Below are 26,245 nucleotides of genomic sequence, written 5' to 3'. Positions count from 1 at the left end.
CCCTACTGGCATAACCCTGTTAGTGTCCACCACACTAGCTAGAAAACCTATATATCCACCCTGCAGCAGGTCTCTGGCTCTCAATGCTGAAATCATGGGTACGCGGGGTCCACATACTGCACCCATGAAGACAAAAGGATCCTCGCCCTCAGGCTCAAAATTCGCCATCTTCTTCCTACAGTCAATGGTAGCCCCATACCTGACTAGCCAATCCATTCCTAGGATCATGTCAAAATCCTCCATGTCTAACTCAATCAAGTCAACTGAGAGCTCCCTACTATCAACCATCACTGGCAGTGCCCTGATCAACCTTCTAGAAACTACCATTTCCCCAGTAGGCAATAAAGTCCCAAACCTCGCAGTCCGATACTCACTAGGTCTACACAGTCTATCAATCACTTTTACTAGAAACAAAGGAATGTGTAGCACCAGAATCAGTCAATACAGAAAAAGGAGAGCCAGCACTAGAAAGCTGACCTGTCACCACCAAGGGACTAGCCTCGGCCTCTGCCTATGTCAAAGTGAATACTCGAGCTGGAGTCAAGCTATCCACCTTTCCTGCTTCCCCTTTCTTCACTGTTGGGCAATCCTTCTTGAGATGCCCCACCGCTCCACACACAAAGCAAGCCTTGGCCTGACATTCGCCCTGATGGCGTCTTCTACACCTCGGGCACTCCAGATAGGTCCACCATGCCTCACCGCCACCTTGACGGCCACCCTGACCACCCCGACCCCTCCTATCAGAACCGGTAGCTGTCAAAGTGTCAGGGGTCTTTCTCTTGAAATCACTGGGCCTCCGCCCTTACCTGACCCAGAATAAGGAGGAACCACTCTACGGGCCTCCCGCCTTACTGCACTTTCCCTCCAGATCTTATTCTCCGGTTCCTCAGCGATAATATCCTTCTCCACTGCCTGGGCATAAGTTGTCCCCCCAGGAACTGTCGTAATCCTCACATCTCGGGATATCATAACATTAAGCCCTAGAATAAACCTGTCTTGCCTAGCTGCATCTGTAGGCACAAAGTCTGGTGCAAATTTTGTGAGTCTGTCAAACTTCAGGGCATACTCAGTAACTGTCATGTTGCCCTGCACCAAACCCACAAACTCATTAACTTTTGCTGCCCGGATGGCAACATTGTAGCATTTCTGGCTGAACAAGTCTTTAAATCCTTCCAAACTCAAAGCAGTGACGTCCCTGGTCTGTGAGGCCACTTCCCACCAGATTCGGGCACAGGCCACTCTATCCTCATGAAATCCAGAATAATGGTAATCATAGTCAACCACTACTCGGCCTTCAATGGGTCAGGTCCTCCCTCAAAGATTGGGGGCTGCTGCTTTCTGAACCGCTCATATAACGGCTTTCACATGTTCCCACCTCTCCTGGTTGTACAACTGGTACCACTTCAAGTGGTACAATAGGGGCAGCACTCCTTGATGGAGCCTGCTGTCGCAGCAGATGAATCTGTTCATCTTAACTCTGTAATCGCGCTTGCATATCTTCCATAAGTTGCTGCCAGTTCTCAGGGACTGGTGGAGGAATCTGGCCCTAGTCATCACCTCCAGTCCCAGACCTAGTGTAACACCCTACCTCCTTAGAGCCGTTACTAAGTGAGTTTAAAATGTGCTTCTAACTCGCTAATCGAGGTTTTAAGGTAAACGTGTAATTAAATCATAAACAGAGACATAAACTTTGAGAATAATCTCGTTTAGTGAAAATCGTAAAACATATAACATTTGGGATCCCAAAATACTGTTTACAAATATTTACAACTCAAAATATACTCAAGGTCGGCTAAACGACAAAATAGGGTTCTTTACAAAAAACTTCCAAAAATACCCCTGGCCGTGGCAGCCAGGAAGACCAGAGATGTACGCGTCACGTCACACTCTCCATACTCATGGTCGCTTCACCTTCTCCTTGCCCTTACCTGCACCATAAAGCACCCGTGAGCCGAAGCCCAGCAAGAAAACTCCACATAAACAGATAACATATACATATGAACCACTTAGCATGTAACCAATTTGTCATCAAGCTAAACACATACGGCCATGCCGTCTCAGGCGCTTTACCAGGCCCTGAGTTGCAGTCTACACTGTAAGGATATCTCAGGTATCCCCTAGGGTCTTACCCTGGCAACTCGCACCCCACGTGCTAAACGTTGCTCCCGGCCCCTTGCCTTTCTCAGCCTTCACCGTTCCCGGCCTTCGCCTTTCCCGGCCCTAGCCGATCATTCACATATATGCAAACACAACATAATTTAAACATAACCTAAACATAAACTAACATAATCAATGCGCTACACCCAACACATAATCATATAGGGTCGTGCCCTGCAACACAACTATGGGGCCTCGCCCTGCTCTATGGGTACAGCAGTCTTCTTACCTGTGTCCCGAGCTTCTTGAGCAATGAACCCTCGAGCACGGTCCTCTAATCCAAGCCTCTCCAAGAACCTAGTCACACACACAAATAGCATCCCCATTACTAACCAATTCAAAAGCGTCTCCCGGAACCAAATCCGAGCCCTCGGGACCTCCCGAAACCCCACACAAAGTGGCAGAAGCGTCCCCCGAGCCCCATGAGCAAAAGCCTAAAAACCACAATTCTCCTCTGCCCAGAAATGGCCTAGCGCCGCAGCGCCACCCAATGAGGGTCACAGCGCCCAGAAGGGCCCCCGTCCTCTGTTGCAGCCTAGCACCACGGCGCCCCTTCACAAACCCAGAAATCTGGGTTTCTCCAAATGTTTTCCCCGAGCTAAAACACTCCCAAATCACTACCAAGACTTACCTAAGTCCCAAATTCAATTCAAAACCCCACATAGACCATCTAACAACTCAAAAACATCAACAGTAAGCTCAATAACACAATCAAACCTACAATTCACAATTTGATTTCAAACTTCAAAAATTTAAACCAAGCCTTTCAAAACTTAAACCAGAACTTGTAAAACTTAAACCATCCCTCAGGATTCTTAAACCACACCAGCAGTCGACCAAACAGAGATGCATGAAATTCATACCTCAAGATGGAATTCGACCTTGAGCCACCACTAAATCCACTTCCAAGCTTGACACCCTTTGATTCTCTGGCTGGATTCCACAATTACTAAGCCAAAACCATCTTTCAATATTCAACCTAATCTCCAAAATCAAACTTACAAGAAGCTGAAATTCAGAGATGATGCCTTAGCTCTGGACCAATCTTGGCCTAAGCTTGACTCTAGCTGCCCCAAACTCAGCTTTGAACTCCCTCCTTGAACTCAAGAAACTAGCCCTTCCTCCCCTTTCCTTTTGCTCTTAGCTTTTCCTTCACTTTCAGCAAGAGCTGAATTTGCCCAAGTATAGAGAACGTGAATAACTTTCCACCCAGCTATAGTTATCTAAATCCCAGCCAAAAGACCCATTTACCCTTCCATTTAACCCTTACTCTAACTAATCCTCAAGGGCAACTTAGACCTTTCCTATCCTTTTACAAATATACCATTTTCTCATTAAGAGTAACTATCCTCAATGGTTACCTATGGTTACCCAAGTTACCAAAATGTCACTAACCATTACTTACGAATTCTCAAACTCAAGTTATAATATTCCCAAAATACCCTTAGGCTCCTCCTGAGCCGGGTATTTAATCCCGCTGTGACTTTAAGCGGAATGGCTCTCTAGGACCGTCTCGGAACGTGCATCACAAATAATTCACAATTATATCAACAATATCACATATATTACATTTATGCCCTCAACGGGCTAAAATTACCAATTTTCCCCTAACAACCAAATGGGGCCCACATGCGTATTTATTTCACCTAAACATGCATTCTAACCACATGTTCATTAAATTCACAAAAATTGTTATAGTATAACAATTATTGCCCTCCAGGCACACTAATCAAGGCGCCAAGCCTTATTAGCAAATTTGGGTCGCTATAACTATCCCCTCCTTACAGAGATTTCATCCTCGAAATTACCTAAACAACTTGAGATACCGCTCCCACATGTCTGATTCAAGTTGCCACGTCGCCTCCTCAACTTTGTTGTTCCTCCACAGCACTTTCACCAAGGCGATGGTCTTGTTCCGTAAAACCTTATCTTTCCGGTCAAGAATCTAAACCGGCTTCTCCTCATAGGACAAATCCTGATCCAGCTCCAAACTCTCATAACTCAGCACGTGAGTTGAATCTGATACATACTTTCAGAGCATGGACACATGAAAAACATTATGAACCCCTGATGAGGCTGGAGGCATCGCCAACCTGTAAGCTACCTCCCCAACCCGCTCCAAAATCTCAAAGGGTCCAACAAACCTAGCGCTCAGCTTGCCCCGAACACCGAACCGTTTCAGTCCTCTCAGAGGTGAAACCCTAAGGAACATATGATCACCAACCTGAAATTCCACACTCCTGCGCTTTAGGTCTAAATAACTCTTCTGGCGACTCTAGGAGGCGAGCATTCGCGCTCTAATTTTCTCAATCGCCTCATTGGTCCTCTGAACCATCTTAGGACCCAAATAGCTTCTCTCACCCGTCTCGTCCCAATGGATAGGTGATCTACACTTCCTCCCATATAGCATCTCATATGGAGCCACTTCGATAGTTTCCTGATAGTTGTTATTATACGAGAACTCAATCAGAGGAAGATACTTACTCCAAGATCCCCCAAAGTCTAATACACAGGCTCGCAACATGTCTTCCAATATCTGAATCGTCCTCTCAGACTGTCCATCTGTCTGAGGATGATAAGCGGTACTAAACCATAACTACGTGCCCATATCCTTCTGTAGGCTCTCCCAAAACTTGGAGGTGAAGGTGGGGTCTCTGTCAGACACTATCGACCTCGGAGCTCCATGAAGCCGTATAATTTCTTTCACATATAATTTAGCATACTACTCCACGGTATAAGTCGTCCTGACAGGCAGAAAGTGGGCTGACTTGGTATACCTGTCCACGATCACCCACACCGAGTCATGCTATCCCACAGTTCTCGGCAAACCAACCACAAAATCCATGGTGATATCCTCCCACTTCCACTCCGGAATCCCTAGAGGCTGTAGCAATCCCGCTGGCCTCTGATGTTCAGCCTTGACCTACTGACACATTAAGCACTTGGCTACATAATCCACCACATCCCTTTCCATGCCCGGCCACCAATATAAAGCTCTCAAATCTTGGTACATCTTCATCGTACCTGGATGTAAATAGTAGGGAGTGGTATGCAATTCATACAGAATCTCCCATCGGATAACAGAATCCATTGGAACACAAATTTGACCCTTGTACTTCAGTAACCCCATCTCTGAAATAGAAAAGTCCTTAGTCGCTCCGACTAAGACATTCTCTCTGTGACCTCTCAACTGGAAATCTTTCCCCTGTGCCTCCTTGATCCTCTCAAGGAGTGTAGACTGAACAGTGATGTTGGCTAACCGGCCAACCACCAACTCTATTTCTGCTCTAGTCATCTCCTCAGCCAACTTATCAGATATCTGCCTTGAACTGAAAAACTGTCCTGGGCCTCTCCGACTCAATGCATCAGCCACTACATTAGCCTTCCCAGGATGGTATAGGATATCACAGTCATAATCCTTAACCAATTCCAGCTATCTCCTCTGGCGCATATTCAGGTCCTTCTGAATAAAGAAATACTTCAGGCTCTTATGGTCGGTGTATATCTCGCACTTCTCACCATAGAGATAATGTCTCCAAATCTTAAGTGTGAATACCACCGCTGCCAACTCCAAATCATGCGTAGGATATCTCTTCTCATACTCCTTTAACTGTCTGGATGCATAGGCTATCACCTTACTAGCTTGCATCAACATGCACCCCAAACCCTGTCTGGATGCATCACAATAAACTACAAACTTCTCATTCTCTATTGGCAGACTCAATACTGGTGCGGAGATCAGTCACCGCTTCAACTCTCTAAAACTGTTCTCGCATTTGTCTGTCCAGACATACTTTGTCTTCTTCTTTGTCAGTTCTATTAAAGGCGTAGCTATCCTGGAGAATCCCTCAACAAACCGTCGATAGTATCCTGCTAAACCCAAGAAACTCCTCACTTCAGGAACATTGCTCGGTCTAGGCCAATCTCTAACTGCCTCAATCTTACTTGGATCAACCAGGATCCCCTCCTTACTAACAATGTGACCCAAAAATGTAACTTGCGATAGCCAAAACTCACACTTGCTGAACTTAGCATATAACTTATGCTCCCTTAACCGTTGTAAAACCAACCGCAGATGTTGTTCGTGCTCTGTCTCTGACTGAGAGTACACCAAGATATCATCGATGAATACAATTACGAACTTATCCAAATAATCCTTGAAAATCCTATTCATCATATCCATAAAAGTTGCTAGAGCATTGGTTAATCCAAAGGACATAACCAGAAATTCATAATGTCCATACCTCGTTTGGAAAGCAGTCTTTGGTATGTCCTCATCTTTAATCCTTTACTGATGATAACCTGACCGCAGATCAATCTTAGAAAACACCGTACTCCCCTGTAACTGATCAAACAAATCATCGATCCTAGGTAGTGGATACTTGTTCTTAATGATTAACTTATTCAGCTCCCTGTAGTCCATGCACATCCTAAGAGATCCATCCTTCTTCTTAACAAAAAACACTGGAGCACCCCATGGCGAGAAACTCAGTCTGATAAACCCCAAATCAAGCAATTCTTGCAATTGAATCTTCAACTCCTTTAACTCTGCTGGAGCCATTCTGTAAGGTGTCCTAGATACTGGCTCCACCCCTGACGCTAACTCAATAACAAAGTCAATCTCTCGCTGCGGCGGCAAGCCTGGCAGATCTGCTAGAAATAAGTCCGGAAACTCACACACCAATCTAGTCTCACCCGATCCAACCGACACCACCCTAGAGGTATCCACAACGCTCGCTAGAAATCCCATGCAACCTTCCTGCATCAAGTCTCTAGCCTTCAATGCGGAAATCATTCGTACTCGTGGTCCACTAACTGTTCCCACAAAGACAAAGGGTACCTCCCCTTCTGGTTCAAAAGTCACCATCCTGCGCTTGCGGTCAATCATTGCCCCATATTTTACTAACCAATCCATACCTAAGATCATATCAAAGTCATCCATCTCAAGCTCAATCAAATCAACAGACAATTCCCTACCATCTACCTCTACTGGTAATGCCCTAATCCATCTCCTAGAGACTACCAGCTCCCCAGTTGGCAACAAAGTCTGAAAACCCCTAGCAGACACAAATGAATGGGTAGCTCTCGAATCAAACAATGCAGTACACAATGTTATATTATTTTATAATATAATGTAAATTATATTATATTATAATATAATGTTTTAGATTAAATAAATGTGACAAAGTGTGTCACATATTGTAACATATAATAGAGAGTTACAATATTTAGATATATGAGATATATCCAAATAATGTAACATATTTGGTGTTACAAATTTGTAACTTCCAAATATTACCCTTTATTGTGTAAAATTGTTGTTACACAATATTGAGATGAATTTAATAAATCCATATGTGATATGGCTGTTAGAGATATGATTTTAACCCCAATAATGTGTTTTGGGAGTTACAAAATCATTTGGGAGGGTTTGGAGCCGTTTGGAAAAACAACACAATTTTTTGTGCTGAAATTGGTCAGTGGCCGTGGCCACCAACATTCAGTGGTCGCGGCCTGTGGGACAGAGACCAGTGGCCGCGGCCACCATTGTCTCTGGCCGTGGCCACAGGCCAAAAAACTGACCAATTTTCAGTTTTTTCAATATTTGTTGAACGGCTCAAAAAATCCAAATAACTCCCAAATCTCTTTTTTAATTCCATATTAATCCAATTAAACATTGGTAACAGCCATGGGGGTTGGTGGAATTTGAAATTCAAAGGGTGTCTCTAAACTCTATAAATAGGAGCCTATAGCTCACTTGTAAGACACAACTTTTCTATCCACTAGAGCACTTGGCTAGAAACACCTTGAGGCTTGATAATTCCAGAAAGCTTTTCCAATATCTGAGAGAGATCCCTTAGTGCTTGAGTTAGGGGGAAATAAGCTTTTGGACAAAGGTTTTAAACCTTGTTCAAGTTGGTGATCCCCAATCCTCTTCACTTAGGTTGTGTAAGTGAGAGTTTGATTGTGTGTCTGTTCTTCTTTTTATTCTATTGCTTTTCTTCTTATTCTCTTGTTCTATTTACTTGTATATTTTGTTTAAGAGTTGTAATCTTTTCATTTGGTCTAAACACTTTATTTTGCTTGGAGTTGTATTCTCACTATTCTCTTCTTCATCATCATCTTCTTCCTTTCTTTAGTTTATTTGTATTTTCAGTTATAGAGTTGTAACCTTATTTAATCAATCTATATTTACTTGTAATATTATTGCATAGAGTTGTAATATTATAGTCATTTCCATTGAGGCAAAACAATATTTTCCTAACACACAAAGACCCAGCACTAGAAATATGACCTGTCACTACTGAGGGACTGGCCTCCGCCTCAATCTGAGTCAAAGTAAACACTCTGGCAAGAGCGAGACTATCTCCCTGCTTTGGCTCCTCCTTCTTGACTTGTGGGCAGTCCTTCCTCAAATGATTAGCACTCCCATAGACAAAGCAAGCCCTGATCCTGCACTCACCCTGATGTCGACATCTGCACCGGGGACATACTAGGAAACTCCTCCAGTTGTCACCTCCGCCTTGACGGCCACCAAAAGTACCCCACACCCTCCTATCAGAACTGGGAGGAACGAAAGAATCTCGGGCTTTCCTCTTCTTCTCACTGGGCCACTACCCCAACTGGATCCAACAAAAGGAGGCATTGTCCTCCTAACATCGCGCCTAACAGCGCTCTCTCTCTAGATCTGGTCCTCGGCCCCCTTAGCTGTAAGGGCCTTGTCCACAACCTAGGCATAGGTAGTAGTCCCTAGATCCAAGGTGATCTTCACATCACGGGAAATCATAACATTCAGGCCCCGAAAAAATCTGTCTCTTCTTGCCGCATCAATCGGCACTAAATCTGGCGCAAACTTCGCCAATCGATCAAATTTCAGCGCATACTCTGTCACGGTCAACCGATTCTGAGTCAGGTTGATGAACTTGTCAACCCTTGCAGCTCGGACTGCCACACTGTAATACTTCTCATTAAAGATGTTCTTGAATTCTTCCCAGGTCATAACTGCCACGTTCCTTCTCTGAACCACAACATCCCACTAGATGCGGACATCCTCTCTGAACATATAACTGGCACAGGCAACCCTCTTGTTTCCCTCAACCCTCATGAAATCCAGGATAGAGGAAACCATATTCATCCACTGCTCTGCCCGCAGTGGGTCTGGTCTACCCTCAAAGGTGGGAGGATGCTGCTTTCTAAATACTTCATACAGAGGTTCCCACCTGTTCTCCACCACAGGCTGAACCGGCACTGGCGCTGCACCCTACTGAATTGGCAGCCCAGTGACCTGTGGAGGGGCCTGCTGCCTCAACTGACGTAGTTCTTCTTCTGTTCTCTGCAATCTCGCTTCCATTTCAGCAAACATTTCTTGCCAATTCTGTGGGGCAAGTGGAGGGTCCTGACCCTGATTGTCATCCTCGGCCCTGTTGGGGTTTTATGCCCTAATTAAAACCCAAATTCTTTGTAATCTCATTTTATTATCAATAAAAGAATAGAAATCATTTTTTGACTTGGTCAATCACTTTGCTCACATGTTTTATTTTCATGATTATTTGTTTAATATAAACTTCTATTAAATCCCGAGCATATAGCTAATCTTATTTATAGTGACGTAATCACAGTGGAATATAAATATGATTATATGTTCAAAAATAAGTTAGTCCTAAGATTAGTCAGTGCACCAGATTTACACTGACTTGCCAATCTACGATATGATCTACTTACACATTACAGTGTTATGTTCTTTCCAGAACATTAGCAAAGTAGATAAGATCGGATGTATTTGTTACATCGGACAGGACCGATATTGACAGTTGATAAGATAAGTAAACATACCGTTATTATCTATTCTAGTCATATCATATAGTTGACCATAGGTCAATTCAATCTCAATTCTGAGTGGTTAGTATTCTAACTGATTGTATTATTTGAGTTCTTTGACTTGTTCGTTACCAGCTTACCCTACGGACTAGCCCATACTTACATCTTGGGAACTCGGTAGTATAATTGAGTAGGAGTGTTAATCATAGATATGAACATCTATAGCTTCTGATGAAGAAGTGAAACGATGGTTTCCTTTTAGTTTGGTTCAAGGTGATAAATGATAGAGATCTCATTTCAGTAATTAAATTAGTTTACTGAAATATCATTTACAAGGAACTAAGTGTTTTAAGGATAAAATACAATGAGGGGTAAAACGGTATTTTAGTCCTATCTCATTGTAGACCGTCTATAGTGGATTGAGTGACAATTATGGTTGTAACAATGGATAATTAATAGCGTATCTATATTTGTTATAGAGCGTTCTATGAATTCAAGAGTGCAATTCCGAGTCTATAGTGGAGTCACGAGGAATTAATAAGTTAGTAAATTTATTTGTTAGATTTATAATAACTTATTGGAGCTTGATTTCATAGGCCCATGGTCCCCATTGTACCTTGGATAAAATCATCTAGATAGTCTCAATTAATTGATTTAATCATCAATTAGAATTATCAAAGTTGACCAAGTCAATTTTGGATAGTTTCACAGAGTTGTGTAATTTTGAGAAGAAAAGAGAAATTATGGCAGATTTATTAATTAAGATAAATTGGTATCTAAATTAATAAATAAGTTTAAATCAAGGTTCAAATTATAATAATTAATTTGATAAAGGATTTAAATAATTATTTAATTAACTAAATCAATAGAAAATAATACAGGCCTTGATTTTAAGTCCAATGGGTTTATAACCAAATGGGAAATTTCACGAGCCTATAGCCCATGATAATTTCCACCTAGGGCTTCAAAATGGTTGTTATTTTATTGATTTTTTAATTAAATTAAATGGCCTAATTGAGTCTATAAAAGGAGTGCTTAGAGAGAAGATTTCAGGGACGACAGATAAGTCACAAGTCAGATTTTCTGATAGTTTTATATTATCTTTAAACACAAGTCATTTTCTAAGCCACTTTGTTATTTTCTCTTCTTCTCTCTATATCTATCTCATGTGTTGAGGATTTCCCACACTAGTCTAGGTGGTTCTAAGGATACATTGGAAGATCGTGAAGAAAAATAGAAGATCGGTTCAGTTTCTTGGTAATACTCTACGACAGAGAGGATACAAGAGTTAGAGAAACTGAAGGAAGGACTCTTTAATTCCGCTGCGTATACTGTAAGTATTTTATTCTTTGTTTCTCTTTGAATTCAATTTTAGAAACATGTTTTAGGCTATCTCGTATTAATTTGTTTAATATTAGATATACATGAAAATAAATAAAGATCCTGTATAAGTTTTTTCCAACAGGCCCGACTGCCGCGGAGTCTAAATGATTGCTGAGGCATCAAAACTATATGCCTGCAAACAATGACGCCGCTCATCAGGCATGATAACAAAGTCCAATACCACCTCCCAATCACAACAGCCAACCATGAACAACAATCCAGATAACATACAGATAGTACATTACACACATCGGGTCATGCCCTAGCATCATGCATATGTTAACTCATTCATCATGCTCTATATGAAATAAGCAGGCAAACAGGGCATTCAAACACATATTCAAGCATATTATTTAACCATTCCAACCAACCCTGAGTCGAGCTTGTCACTGACTGCGAGCGTACATGTTTGGTCAATCTCCAGAACCAATAAACCTTGGCTCGCTCTGATACCAAGTTGTAACGCCCTACTTCCTTAGAGTCGTTACTAAGTGAGTTTAAAATGTGCTTCTAACTCGCTAATCGAGGTTTTAAGGTAAACGTGTAATTAAATCATAAACAGAGACATAAACTTTGAGAATAATCTCATTTACTGAAAATCATAAAATATTTAACATTTGGGATCCCAAAATACTGTTTACAAATATTTACAACTCAAAATACACTCAAGGTCGGCTAAACGACAAAATAGGGTTCTTTACAAAACAACTTCCAAAAATACCCCTGGCCGTGGCAGCCAGGAAGACCAGAGATGTACGCGTCACGTCACGCTCTCCATACTCATGGTCGCTTCACCTTCTCCTTGCCCTTACCTGCACCACAAAGCACCCGTGAGTCGAAGCCCAGCAAGAAAACTCCACATAAACAGATAACATATACATATGAACCACTTAGCATGTAACCAATTTGTCATCAAGCTAAACACATACGGCCATGCCGTCTCAGGCGCTTTACCAGGCCCTGAGTTGCAGTCTACACTGTAAGGATATCCCAGGTATCCCCTAGGGTCTTACCCTGGCAACTCGCACCCCACGTGCTAAACGTTGCTCCCGGCCCCTTGCCTTTCTCAGCCTTCACCGTTCCCGGCCTTCGCCTTTCCCGGCCCTAGCCGATCATTCACATATATGCAAACACAACATAATTTAAACATAACCTAATCATAAACTAACATAATCAATGGGCTACACCCAACACATAATCATATAGGGTCGTGCCCTGCAACACAACTATGGGGCCTCGCCCTGCTCTATGGGTACAGCAGTCTTCTTACCTGTGTCCCGAGCTTCTTGAGCAATGAACCCTCGAGCACGGTCCTCTAATCTGAGCCTCTCCAAGAACCTAGTCATACACACAAATAGCATCCACATTACTAACCAATTCAAAAGCATCTCCCGGAACCAAACCCGAGACCTCGGGACCTCCCGAAAACCCACACAAAGTGGCGGAAGCGTCCCCCGAGCCCCATGAGCAAAAGCCTAAAAACCACAATTCTCCTCTGCCCAGAAATGGCCTAGCACCGTGGCGCCACCCAATGAGGGTCATGGCACCCAGAAGGGCCCCCGTCCTCTGCTGCAGCCTAGCGCCGCGGCGCCCCTTTGCAAACCCAGAAATCTGGGTTTCTCCAAATGTTTTCCCCGAGCTAAAACACTCCTAAATCACTACCAAGACTTACCTAAGTCCCAAATTCAATTCAAAACCCCACATAGACCATCTAACAACTCAAAAACATCAACAATAAGCTCAATCACACAATCAAACCTACAATTCACAATTTGGTTTAAAACTTCAGAAATTTAAACCAAGCCTTTCAAAACTTAAACCAGAACTTGTAAAACTTAAACCATCCCTCAGGATTCTTAAACCATACCAGCAATCGACCAAACAGAGATGCATGAAATTCATACCTCAAGATGGAATTCGACCTTGAGCCACCACTAAATCCACTTCCAAGCTTGACACCCTTTGATTCTCTGGCTGGATTCCACAATTACTAAGCCAAAACCAGCTTTCAATATTCAACATATCTCCAAAATCAAACTTACAAGAAGCTAAAATTCAGAGATGATGCCTTACCTCTGGACCAATCTTGGTCTAAGCTTGGCTCTAGCTGCCCCAAACTCAGCTTTGAACTCCCTCCTTGAACTCAAGAAACTAGCCCTTCCTCCCCTTTCCTTTTGCTCTTAGCTTTTCCTTCACTTTCAGCAAGAGCTGAATTTACCCAAGTATAGAGAACATGAATAACTTTCCACCCAGCTATAGTTATCTAAATCCCAGCCAAAAGACCCATTTACCCTTCCATTTAACCCTTACTTTAACTAATCCTCACGGGCAACTTAGACCTTTCCTATCCTTTTACCAATATACCATTTTCTCATTAAGAGTAACTATCCTCAATGGTTACCTATGGTTACCCAAGTTACCAAAATGTCACTAACCATTACTTACGAATTCCCAAACTCAAGTTATAATATTCCCAAAATACTTTTAGGCTCTTCCCGAGCCGGGTATTTAATCACGTTGTGACTTTAAGCTGAATGGCTCTCTAGGACCGTCTCGGAACGTGCATCACAAATAATTCACAATTTTATCAACAATATCACATATGTTACATTTATGCCCTCAACGGGCTAAAATTACCAATTTTCCCCTAACAACCAAATGGGGCCCACATGCGTATTTATTTCACCTAAACATTCATTCTAACCACTTATTCATTAAATTCACATAAATTATTATAGTATAACAATTATTGCCCTCTAGGCACACTAATCAAGGCTCCAAGCCTTATTAGCAAATTTGGGTCGCTACACCTAGTGCAGGCTAGTCGTGTAGATTTTCTTGGACGCATAGCTATCCAAGTCAATCTACAATCAATGACTCGGCAATCAGACCATGATGACAGGGTAAAAGCTTCTCCAAAATCCAACAAAGGAACATAACCAATCACAAACAATCAAGATATAAGCATTTATTCATATGCACCGACATTGCTAATAAGCATGCCCCAACATTTCCACACAACAACTAAGATATAAACACCCATCCATACACAATATACAGTTAATCATTCAAATATTCATTTTCATGCACGGCAATGCTAATAAGCATGCCTCCATATCTTCACACAACAGTCAAGGGCCAGGCCCTATCAGTATCTCATGCTTCCTATTAATTCAATAAATAGGCAACATTCATAAGTCATTTCAAGCATGCAAGCATATAAACACAAATACACATTACCAAACCCTGAATTGAGCTTGTCTCTAGCAGCGAATGTACATGTCATGCCAATCTTCAGGAACCCTTAAACCTAGGACGCTCTGATACCAAGTTGTAACGCCCTGGATAGCCAAGACCGCTATATTGTGTATTTATAAAGGTGTAGGACTTGCTAATCAAGTCATTTAGTTGAAAACGTGCTTGCTAAAGTCATTAATGAGCTAGGGTTAAAAGGTTTTGGTCTCAAAATATACATTTCATATAATTAAACATTTTTTACACATGGGATCCCAGAAGAGACAGCATTCAAAAGTCTGTTTACAAAATTTCCAGTGTGTAGACAACCACTAGCCATTCTAAAGGCAAAACAGATGTTTATGGTTCTCCTGTCCCTGTCTCCCCTCAACTGTGGCGACTGAGCAGTTGTTCATGTACATTTTTCTAAATCAGGGCTGATCAAGCTTGCCCTTGCCTTTACCTGCACCACGAAGCACCCGTGAGCCAAGGCCCAGCAAGAAAGGGTAATATCATAACACAAGTTCTAATAATAATTATAAACTCCTTAAGCATGTTTAAAAATTTAGCAATCCCTAACAAACATATAACTCATTAACATAAACATGAATTCACAAGCTATCACTTAGCCATTCAGCATATCATATACAACAATCAACCGCAACAACCAGATTACACAATAAATAGGGTCGACACCCTTAGGTAGCACCCTCTGTTTACCCCATTGACTCCGGCCCGCTTAAACCGAGCTCAGTGCATAATAAGCTGTCCTCAGCTACTAGTGGCCAAGCCGCGCCCTATGCTCTAGTGTAAACTCCGGCACTCTTAGGCCGTTTGTCTACTATTTACATGGCATAATACCATCCTCTATAAATCATACAAAACAGGGATCCCTTAGTCCCATTATGAATCCACAACCGAGTGCATTTTTCTTACCTTTAATTTCCAAACGCTTCGATTACGAGAAATGCCCCTTGAGCATGATCCGTCCCCTGAGCCCTAGCTTTTACCAAGTCACAACCAAGATAAGGGATTCTATTAATATTTGAATAAAGGTTTTTGGGTGAATCTCTAGCATCCGAGACATCAAATTCCACCAAGCACAGTGGTGGAATCGATCCCAAGCACCCTAGGTTAGGTTCCCGCACTTAAAACCTTCAAATAACCAAAAATGCCCTTAAGGGCCGCGGCCCGCCCCCTAAAATAGAGGCTAGGCCTTTCTGACCACAGACACTCACCACGGCCCTGCCCTGTGGCACCGCGGCGCTTCCCTACTGCAGAGCCTCCTTGGCTCTTCTTTGCTTAGCAGGGCCGCGGCACTCTAGAACAGAGCCACGGCCCAGCCCCTCGTGCCCAGAAAATCCACCATTTTTAACATCCCAACCTTGCTCAAAACCACCCCAAACCATCCTAATTCCACAATCCATTGATCACAAAACTTCTAACATGATTCTAGTAACATAATCCAGCAAAAACCTAGCTTACAAACTCATTAAAATCCCATTTTATTTTCTGAAACCCAGAAGCTCATGAATATAAAAACCAGCCATGAAAACACCAGAATTCGACCATTAGATCATAAATTCAAGCTTACCTTCATTGCAGAACCACTTCTCTAAGCAAATTCTGGGCTAACTCTCAAGGTTTCTGCCTTAATTCAACCTTGAAATTAAGAACCTAAGAACTCTTAGATTTCAGCCAAAAACCTCATAATCAACTGATCAAAAAAAAAAAAATTCAGTGCTTACCTTAGCTTCTAGTTTGATTCCCTAGCTTCCACTGAGTTAATCCTCCAATTCCTCAGCTCAAATCTTTGAATTCCCAGCCAAAACCCCTTAGTTTTCAGTGATTTCCTTGGGAGAGAAGAAGAGAGAAGGAGAGAGAAAAGAAAGGATCGATTCCTTAAATTTCCAATGTTTTCCTAAGTTTTATCTGTCTATCCTCAAGCAATTAAACCAATCCCGAGGGCTCGGGGTACCAGAAACATCCCCGAGGGCAAAATGGTAAAATTCCCCAGTATTCCCACCTAAGCTTCCTAACCTCAAATATATCTCCAATTATTTACTTCCATAACCCGATAACCTAAATAATCATACAATACCTGAAATACCCCTTGACTTGCCCAGAGTCAAGTATTAAGCCCCGTTGTGACTTTCCCACTAACTAGCTCCCCAGGATCGCCTCAAGTCGCACGCTGCAGATTTACCCACATGATAATGTGGTTCTCACAATTATAGCATATACTCACATTTACATTCATATAACCACTTCAGAGGGACGAAAGTTTGTAGTGTTTGTGACGCATCGAGACTAGGATTGGGGTGCGTGTTGATGCAGAATAAGAAGGTTATTGCCTATGCGTCGCGATAGCTGAAGGAGTATGAGCAGCGATACCCTACCCATGATTTGGAACTAGCAACGGTGGTGTTTGCACTGAAAATATGGCAAAATTATCTGTATGGGGAGAAGTGCGAGATTTACACTGATCATAAGAGTTTGAAGTATTTCTTCACCTAGAAGGACTTAAACATGAGATAGAGACGTTGGCTAGAATTGGTAAAGGACTATGACTGTGACATCCTTTACCACCCAGGAAAATCCAATGTAGTGGAAGATGCATTGAGCCGGAGGGGCCCAGGACAGTTGTTTAGTTCGAAGCAGATATCAAAGGAATTAGTAGAGGAGATTGCTAGAGCGAGAATAGAATTGGTTGTGGGTCAGTTGGCCAACATTACTTTACAGTCTACCCTCCTAATGAGGATAAGAGAGGGTAAGATGGATGATGTGCAGCTACAGGAGGTTAAAGGAAATGTCCTGGCTGGGGTGGCTTAGGATTATTCTATTTTGGAGACGGGTTTACTGTAGTAAAAGGATCGGATCTGTGTTCTGATGAATATGGGTATAAGACGAGAGATACCTGATGAATCTCACACTACACCATACTCACTCCATCTAGGCACCATGAAGATGTATCAGGATCTACGGACTATATATGTAATGACCCAAAATCACTATTAAGGCTTAAGGGCCTTGATTAGTGCGCTGGGAAGGTGGCTTAGATGTGAATTTATTGACTTAATGCGTGATTATATAATAAACATGCTTGTATGATTATATGAATGTAAATGTGGTTAAATGTTATATCTGTGGGAACCACATTATTATGTGGGTAGATTTGCAGTGTGCGACCGGAGGCGATCCTAGGGAGCTAGATAGCGGGAAAAGTCACAACGGGTCTCAATATTTGACTTTGGATAAGTCAGGGGTATTATAGGTATTGGGTAGCTATTTAGACTATCGGGTTATGGAAATAAATATATGGAGATATATTTGAGGATAGGAAGCTTAGGCGGGAATATTGGGGGAATTTATCGTTTTGCCCTCGGGGACGTTTCCAGCACCCCGAGCCTCGGGATTGACTTAATTGGCTAAGGTTAGACTAAGTTAATGGTAAGCAGAAGAATAAAACACAAACTGACCTTCAGCTCTTCTCTTCTCTTCTCTTCTCTTCCTTCTCTTTTCTCTTTCAAGAAACTACAGAAAATCTAAGGGAAATCAGCTAGAAAGTTCTGTGTTTGAGCTGAATTCAAGAAGGTTTAGCTTAGTTCAGACTAAGGGTCACTCAACCAAGATTAAGGTAAGAGTTGAGTTGTGTTTTTGGGTGTTGGAATTCTGAGTTTTTGGCTGAATATTAAGGTGTTTATGATTTTGATGTTTAAGGGCTGAATTGAGGCTTGATGCTTGGGTTTTAGCTCAGAGGTTGTCAAGGAAGTGGTTTAGCAAAGGAGGTAAGTTTCAAATCATAATTTAGGGATTAAAATTTGAGTTTTGCATGACTAGTTTTGGTGTTTTGAGTTGCTGGGTTTTAGAAATCAAAATGGAATTTTAGTAGGTTTTTAAGCTGGATTTCTGTTGGATTATGCTGTTAGAATCATGTTAAAAGTTTTGTGATTAACGGGTTTTGAATTAGGGTACTTTGGGATGGTTTTGAATGGGGTTAGGATGCTAGAAATGGTGGATTTTCTGGGCACAAAGGAGAGGGTCGCGGCTCTGTTCTAGAGCGCTGCGGCCCTACGAAGCAAGAGAGCCAAGGAGGCTCGGTCAGGGGAAAGCGCTGCGGTGCCATTGGGCAGGGCTGCGGCATGTGTCTACTTACTGGGGGCCTTGGGCTCTATTTTAGGGGTGGGCCGCAGCTAGGTTTCTAGGGCCGCAGCCCTTGGGTACATTCTTGATCATTCGGGGATTTTAAGTGTGGGAATCTAGTCTAGGGTGCTCGGGATCAATTTCACCACCGTGCTTGGTGGAATTCGATATCCCACAAGCTGGTATTGTACCCAGAAACCTTTATTTGAATATTAATGGAATCCATTACATTTGGGGCATTGAGGAAATCCTGGCTTTTCTTGGGACTGCTCCTTTCCTCTCTTGTTGTTGTTGTTGAAACTCCACTGGTTAGGTCGCTTCTTGTCACTATTTCTCTGACTTGGACCACCTTTCATGAAATTGTTATTTTGCCGATTTCGGAAGTTCCTTGCGCCCTGTCTTCTGAATTCAGCTTCTTTCTTCCGTTCTTGCATCAGTATTGCCCTTTCGATCTTCAAGGCTTTGTCAGCTACTTTGGAAAAAGAAGCTCCCTCCAAGTCTGCTACTTCGAGATCTTTACGGATGTCAGGATGAATAGCATTTTTGAAATGCTTGATTTTTAATTCATCCGTACAGACCATGTGAGGGGCGTATCTTGAGAGTTCATTAAATTTTCGAATAAACTCTTCCATCAGCATCTTTTTCTGCCTTAGGTAAGTGAATTCTCTTGTTTTTTCATCTTTCAAGGCAGTTGTAAGGTATCTTTCTTCCAACAAGTTTCGAAAATGTTCCCAAGTCATTGTGTCTACTCCATGGATGGCCGCCATAGTATCCCACCAATAGCTAGCATCCTCCCTCAACAAGTATATTGCTAGCCGTACTTTGTCAACTTGGGGGACTCGAGCTAGATCAAAAAGTCTTTCCATCGTGCGAATCCAATTCTCTGTTACTTTTGAATCAATGCTTCCATAAAATTCCGAGGGGTGGAATTTCATAAAGGCCTCCGGAGAGTAATTGGCTGTCGCATTTCTGACTTCTATTGAAGGAGTCGGAGGTGGTGCGTGTTGCTGTGCTCCATTTTTTGGTGGGTGGTCTGCGCTATCGTGTGGTGATTCTTCATTACCCTGTGATCGTCCTTCATTTCTTTGTTGCCTTAGGAATTTTTCTAGTAAATCTTCTAACCGTTGGTTTTTCTCCCTTTCTTCTTGAAATTTCCGCATTAGCTCAGCAACATTCGGAGTAGTTTGCTCTGCAGTAGGCTCTCCAGCTGTATGCCCTTCCATTCTTCAACTCTAAAAGGTCATGAGTTGGGATGATTACCATGAATAAAACTTTCTTGAAAGTAAATCACCATATCACTTATTTACACGTCAAGTAGCGCTAGATATAACTTTGCTAAGGGATTAAATTTAACGCAAATATATATATATATATATATTTATAAGGACTTACTTGATGAGTACCACGCTTACCATCATGCTTGTACATATGGGATTGTCTTCAAAACCGATCCGCTCTGATACCACTCTGTAACGACCTCCTTTCTTAACATACATATATATAGTGAAAAAAAAACAAAGTTTTACCTGAATATAACACTACTGAAATTCTGAATTTACAAAAACTTTATTAAACAATACATAAACTAATGTTCATAACTTCAAACCGTACAATACTCACAACTAAATAAAAAAAAACTTTATCTTACATACAAATCTTAATACTTTTATAAATAATTTTTGTGGCGTTACTACACCTTAACGTTGAAATGAAGATGTATCCAACCGATAAATTGAAAGCTTTATGTAAATTACAACGTTCATGAAATACTTTTAAAGCTTTAAGTAAATTATAAAGTTCACAAAATACTTTTAATGAAATATAGTTATAAAGTCGAGTTTCTCGTTTATTTATAAAATAGCATAGCAGAACTCCACTCCCTTCAGGTCAGCCCCATATGTACAGTCATGTTGGCTCCATGTATACTCATCAATAATTTATATTTGGGGCCTCTTACCTACAATACAAAACATTATCTGATGAGCTAAGGCTCAGTAAGTAGAATAACTACCTCATATGCATTAAAATAAACATGCAACATGCTATGTATTTTCTTTCTTTCTTTCACTTTCCTTTCTTTTGGGCCCTAGAGGATGCTGCTGCCGGCATTACATAGGGAATCACATTCCCACCTGAACATAAACATGATAATAGGGAATTTCTCCCTCATAAACATTCATTATATATGGGCGTACATCTCCCTCCTTACATTTTTTTGGGACGTAGGTCTCCCAAGCAGCACATCTACTTTAACGCTTTCAATAACTTGTTTGTGAACATTAAGCGTGCTTATGCATAAGAAATATAACATTCTTAAAAATAACTTATGCATAACAACATGGCAGGATAGCATATAAATGCACATAAGACACATAAAAGACTTGTATTGTAGATGAGGATTCTACTTACCTTGCGTCTTGATAAAACAACCGAAATTGTTAGCTTCCTGATAAAAATACAAACTATTTACTTACATAAAATCTACATGATGTAACTTTAGTTTATGATTGTTGTTATTCTATTTTTTCTTATTTTATTGTTTATTTTATGTCTAGGCGTATGGTCATACTATATTTGTCCATGGGAAGGTTCTGGTCTAAAAGTCGTGGTCATGGTCATACGGAAATGTCCAGGTCATAGTATCAGTCCATAATAATAGGGAATAAGGTCATATAGTAAAAGTCCAAATAGTCCAAAGTGTGACCATAGCCTATATAAGTTTAGTATTATAAAGATACATAAAAAATAGTTTTTTTATTTCAATTTTGGCATTTGTAAAATATGACGACATGGTAAAATAATCCATATATAAATTTTAGCATTTTAATGGCATAGTAAAGTAATCTATATAAATTTTGGCATTATAATGGCATGGTAACATAATCCATATATAAATTTTGGCATTATAGTAAAACAATCTATATATAAATTTTTTGGCATTATAACGGCATAGTAAAATAATCTATATATAACTTTTGACATTATAACGGCATAGTAAAATAATCTATATATAAATTTTGTCATTATAACGGCATAGTAAAATTAATCTATATATAAATTTTGGCATTATAACGACATAGTAAAATAATCTATATTTAAATTTTGGCATTATAACGGCATAGTAAAATAATCTATATATAACTTTTGGCATTATAACAGCATAGTAAAATAATCTATATATATATAATAACTAAATAATTGAAAAGAAAGGCTCGGGAAAGAGCTTACCTAAAAGGTTTTCGTAGGCTAGCGTTTCGGACAGAACTTCGCCTAGATCTTCAAGGTTTAGAACTTTAGAAGGGTGTTAAGAAGATTTTTGGGTAGAGTAAGAGAAAGAAAATGAGGATTTTGTGATTCAAGATGAGTTTTGGAAGGGCTATTTATAGGAAAATTTTGGGCTACTATGCTAATAAAATATTAAAAATATCAAGCATAGTGGAATAATAAAATATTCAAAATATAAGCATGGTGGTTTGCTAAAGTCATCATTATATCACTACTGCATCATCATGTGGGAACCATGGGGTGGACCCCGCTGTGGGACCCATGTGGACCCTACTGTGGGTCCCTTGCGGACCCCACTGTGGGACCCACTATGAATAGTACCCGGTGAATAGTAAAAAAATGAAAATTTATCAATCTTCTTATATTACTTAGTTTAACATTTTTGACTCACAAACTTTTCTAAAAAAGTTTCTCTAACATCCATAAATTAATTATTCTCATGTGTTAGTTACTTCAACAACTTAGAATTATTAAAATCCCACAATAGAATACACCTATATCCCCAACGGTCATGATCACTATTCACCAACAGTCATAAACGGCTAGTTTTTTTCCTATAAATACTTGTTCCTTCAACCAATTACTTGCACAACTTCTTCATCTCTTAACCTTCTAGATAAAATTCATCATCAAATCATGAATTTCTCTTTATTTTTCATAACTTTAGTGATTGTTTGCTTGTATTTAGCATCATTCTATGGGTATTATACTAATGAAATGCCCATGAATGTTATAGTTACATATTCATTAGTTATTCTTCCACTTTACTTAATAGCTCTAGCATTCGGTTAGCATTGTAATGCACTCAAAAGTATGAATAAAAATATATTCTCTTATTTTTCATAATTGTTGTAATGTATTTGTAAAAAGAAATGGGAGTTACAGAGTGCCAAGGGTTACACTAGCGCACAGGGCGCGGCTTGGCCACTAGTAGCCGAGGACAGCTTATTATGCACTGAGCTCGGTTTAAGCGGGTCGGAGTCTGTGGGGTAAACAAAGGGTGCGGCCTAAGTTTTCGGCCCTGATTATTATGTAACTTGACTTTTATTAATGCTTAGTTGTATCTTTGATTCTGAATACGTGCTATGTGGTTAATATGAGTGTTTGACCACGTTCAAAGGATTGATTACCTGTTGTTGTTGTTTGTGTTGCAAATTATGTTTTCTTGCTGGGCCTTGGTTCACCGGTGCTACGTGGTGCAAGTAAAGGCAAGGGAAAACTCGATCAGCCCTGACTATGAGGGCTCTACAAGCTGAATGTACATGACCAGCTGCTCAGCCTCCACGGTTGAGGAAAAGCAGGAACAGGGGAACCAGAAATGTCTGTTTTTCCTTAGAATGGCTGATGGTTGTCTGTATTTTGGAGATTCTATAAACCAATTTTTAAACACTGTTTCTTTTTGGGATCCCATGTGTAAAACTGTTTATTTATATAAAATGTATCTTTTGAAACCAAATCCTTTTTTTTAACCTTAGCACACTCATGGTTAGTGACACGTTTGAACTAAGTGACTTGATTAGCAAGTCCTGCATCTTTATAAATACACTGTGTAACGGTCTTGGCTATCCAGGGAATTACATTATATTGGTGGCCTGGGATGAAGAAGGACATGGTTGAATACATAGCCAAATGTTTAACCTGTCAACAGGTAAAGGCTGAACACCAGCTGCCAGCAGGGTTGTTATAGCCTCTGGGTATTCCCGAGTGAAAGTGGGAAGATATTACTATGTATTTCGGGGGAGGTTTACCCATGATGGTGGGGGTACATGACTCGGTGTGGGTGATAGTAGACAAATACACCAAGTCAGCTCACTTCCTGCCAGTGAGAATGACCTATAGAGTAGATCAATATGCAGATTTATATATGAGAGAGACTGTACGTCTCCATGGGGTTCCTAAATCTATAGTATCAGACCTGGATCCCATATTCACCTCCAAGTTTTGGGGTGGTTTGTAGAAGGCTATGGGAACTCAGTTGAAGTTCAGTACAGCCTTGCATCCTCAAACAGATGGACAGTCTGAGAGTATGATCCAGATTTTGGAGGAAATACTTAGAGCATGTGTGCTAGACTACAAGGGGTCTTAGAGCAAGTACCTCCCGTTGATTGAGTTTTCATACAACAACAGTTATCAATCAACGATTGGAGTAGGTCCATACGAGATGTTATATGGAAGAAGATGTAGATCGCTCACTCATTGGGATGGGATAGGGGAAAGGAAGTATTTGGGATCGGAAATGGTTCAGAAGACTAATGAAGCTATTGAGAAGGTCTGAGCTCAAATGCTCGCTTCGCAGAGCAGACAAAAAATCTACGCTGATCCTAAGCGTAGAGATGTGGAGTTCCAGGTGGGGGACCACGTATTTTTTGCGAGTTTCACCATTGTGAGGGGTGAGGAGATTTGGGAAAAAGGGCAAGATGAGCCCTGGATTCATAGGACCTTTTGAGATCCTAAAGAGGATCGGGCAAGTAGCCTATAGATTGGCTCTGCCACCATCATTATCAAGATTTCACAATGTATTCCACATCTCTATGCTTCGAAAGTACATCTCAGATACGACCCATGTATTAGGGTATGAGGATCTAGAGCTACAGACAGATTTATCGTATGAAGAGCGTTTAGTGCAGATCCTAGATAGGAAGGATAAAGTTTTGAGGAACAAGACGATTCCTCTAGTCAAAGTTTTATGGAGGAATAGTAAGGTCGAGGAAGTGACCTGGGAGCTTGAGTCAGCTATGCAGGATCAGTATCCTGAGTTATTCAGGTAAATTTTGAGGACGAAATTCTTAGTAGGAGGGGATAGTTGTAACGACCCAAAAATGCTAATAGGGTTTAGTGCCTTGACTAGCATGCCAGGAGGGCATAATTGGATATATGTGTGATTAATTGATTAAATGTGTGACTATGTATCATGCATGATTTATATGATGATATGAATATATTTATATGCATGTTTACGAGTATTAAATATGCATGTGGGCCCGTTCTTGTTTATAAGAGCATATCTGTAATTTTGGCTCGTTAAGGGCATAAATGTGATTATATGTGTTAAATGATTGAAACCACATTATTATGTGGATATATTTGTGGTATACAACTCAAGGCGATCCTAGTGAGCAAATTAGCAGAATAGTCACAGCGGGGTTTAATACCCGGCTCGGGATGAGCCTAGGGGTATTTTGGGAAACTTAACATATATTTGGAATATATCGAGTAATGGGTAAGTATTTGGTAATTAGTTGGACATGATGGAATTAATTGGGGATTTGTAGGATGACTCAAGGAATTAGCGGGAAACGGGGCAAATGACCGTTTTGCCCTTATGGGCAACAAGAGGAATAAGTTAACACCAGGGGTAATTAGGTCTTTTGGTTGAGGGATATAGCCAAACTTAACTCTAGGAACTAACCAAAACTATCAGAATTCTCAAACACTTTCCTCAAATCTCTCTCTCTCTCTCTCTCTCTCTCTCTCTCTCTCTCTCTCTCTCTCATACACGATCTTTCTCTCCCTCTCTAGAGTCTAAGAAAACTTTGAAGCTTTGGAGGAGAAAACTCAAGGAATTGGGCTGGGAAAGTCTGGAGAATTAAAGCTAGGGCCAGTCAAAGGATTTCTGAGGAGATTAGGCTATCAACTGGGGTAAGATTCTAGATGCTAACTGCTGAAATTCTGTTGTTTTTGTGGGAGTTTGCAAGCTTTTAAGTTTTAAAGGGATTTTAAGGAATTTTGGATTTTGACAAGGATTTTGGGATAGAATTTAAGGATATTATGGTGAATTAAGTGGGCTATTATGATATGGTGGTTGAATTCTTGTTCTGTGTGTGTTGGGTTGGATCTGTAAAGAGTTAGATTGGGTAGAAATGCAAAGAAACCCAGGGGTTTATGGGTTCATAGGGGCGTGTCGCGACCCAGTTCTTGGGCATCGCGGCCTGCGTGCCTCAGAAGGCCCTGGGGGCTTGTTGATTTTAGGGTGCCCCGCGACCCTAGGGAGCAAGTTGCGACCCGCCTCACCCTTAGAGAATGAGGCGTGCCGCGACCCTTCGGGCCAAGTCGCGGCCCGCCTAGGCAGCCATAACCTAGTTTAGTTTTTAGGCTCAGGGAGGCTCGGGGATTTAAGCCTAAGCGCTCAAGACGAATTATACTACCTGATTTAGTAGAATTCGAGGTCCCAGAGACTTGTATTTGTTTCCAAAACATTTAATTGGATTCGAATTTGATAGTTATC

This window comes from Humulus lupulus, chromosome 5 (assembly GCF_963169125.1).
Source record: "Humulus lupulus chromosome 5, drHumLupu1.1, whole genome shotgun sequence".
Classification (NCBI taxonomy): domain Eukaryota; kingdom Viridiplantae; phylum Streptophyta; class Magnoliopsida; order Rosales; family Cannabaceae; genus Humulus; species Humulus lupulus.
Note: the sequence above shows the minus strand (reverse complement) of the source record.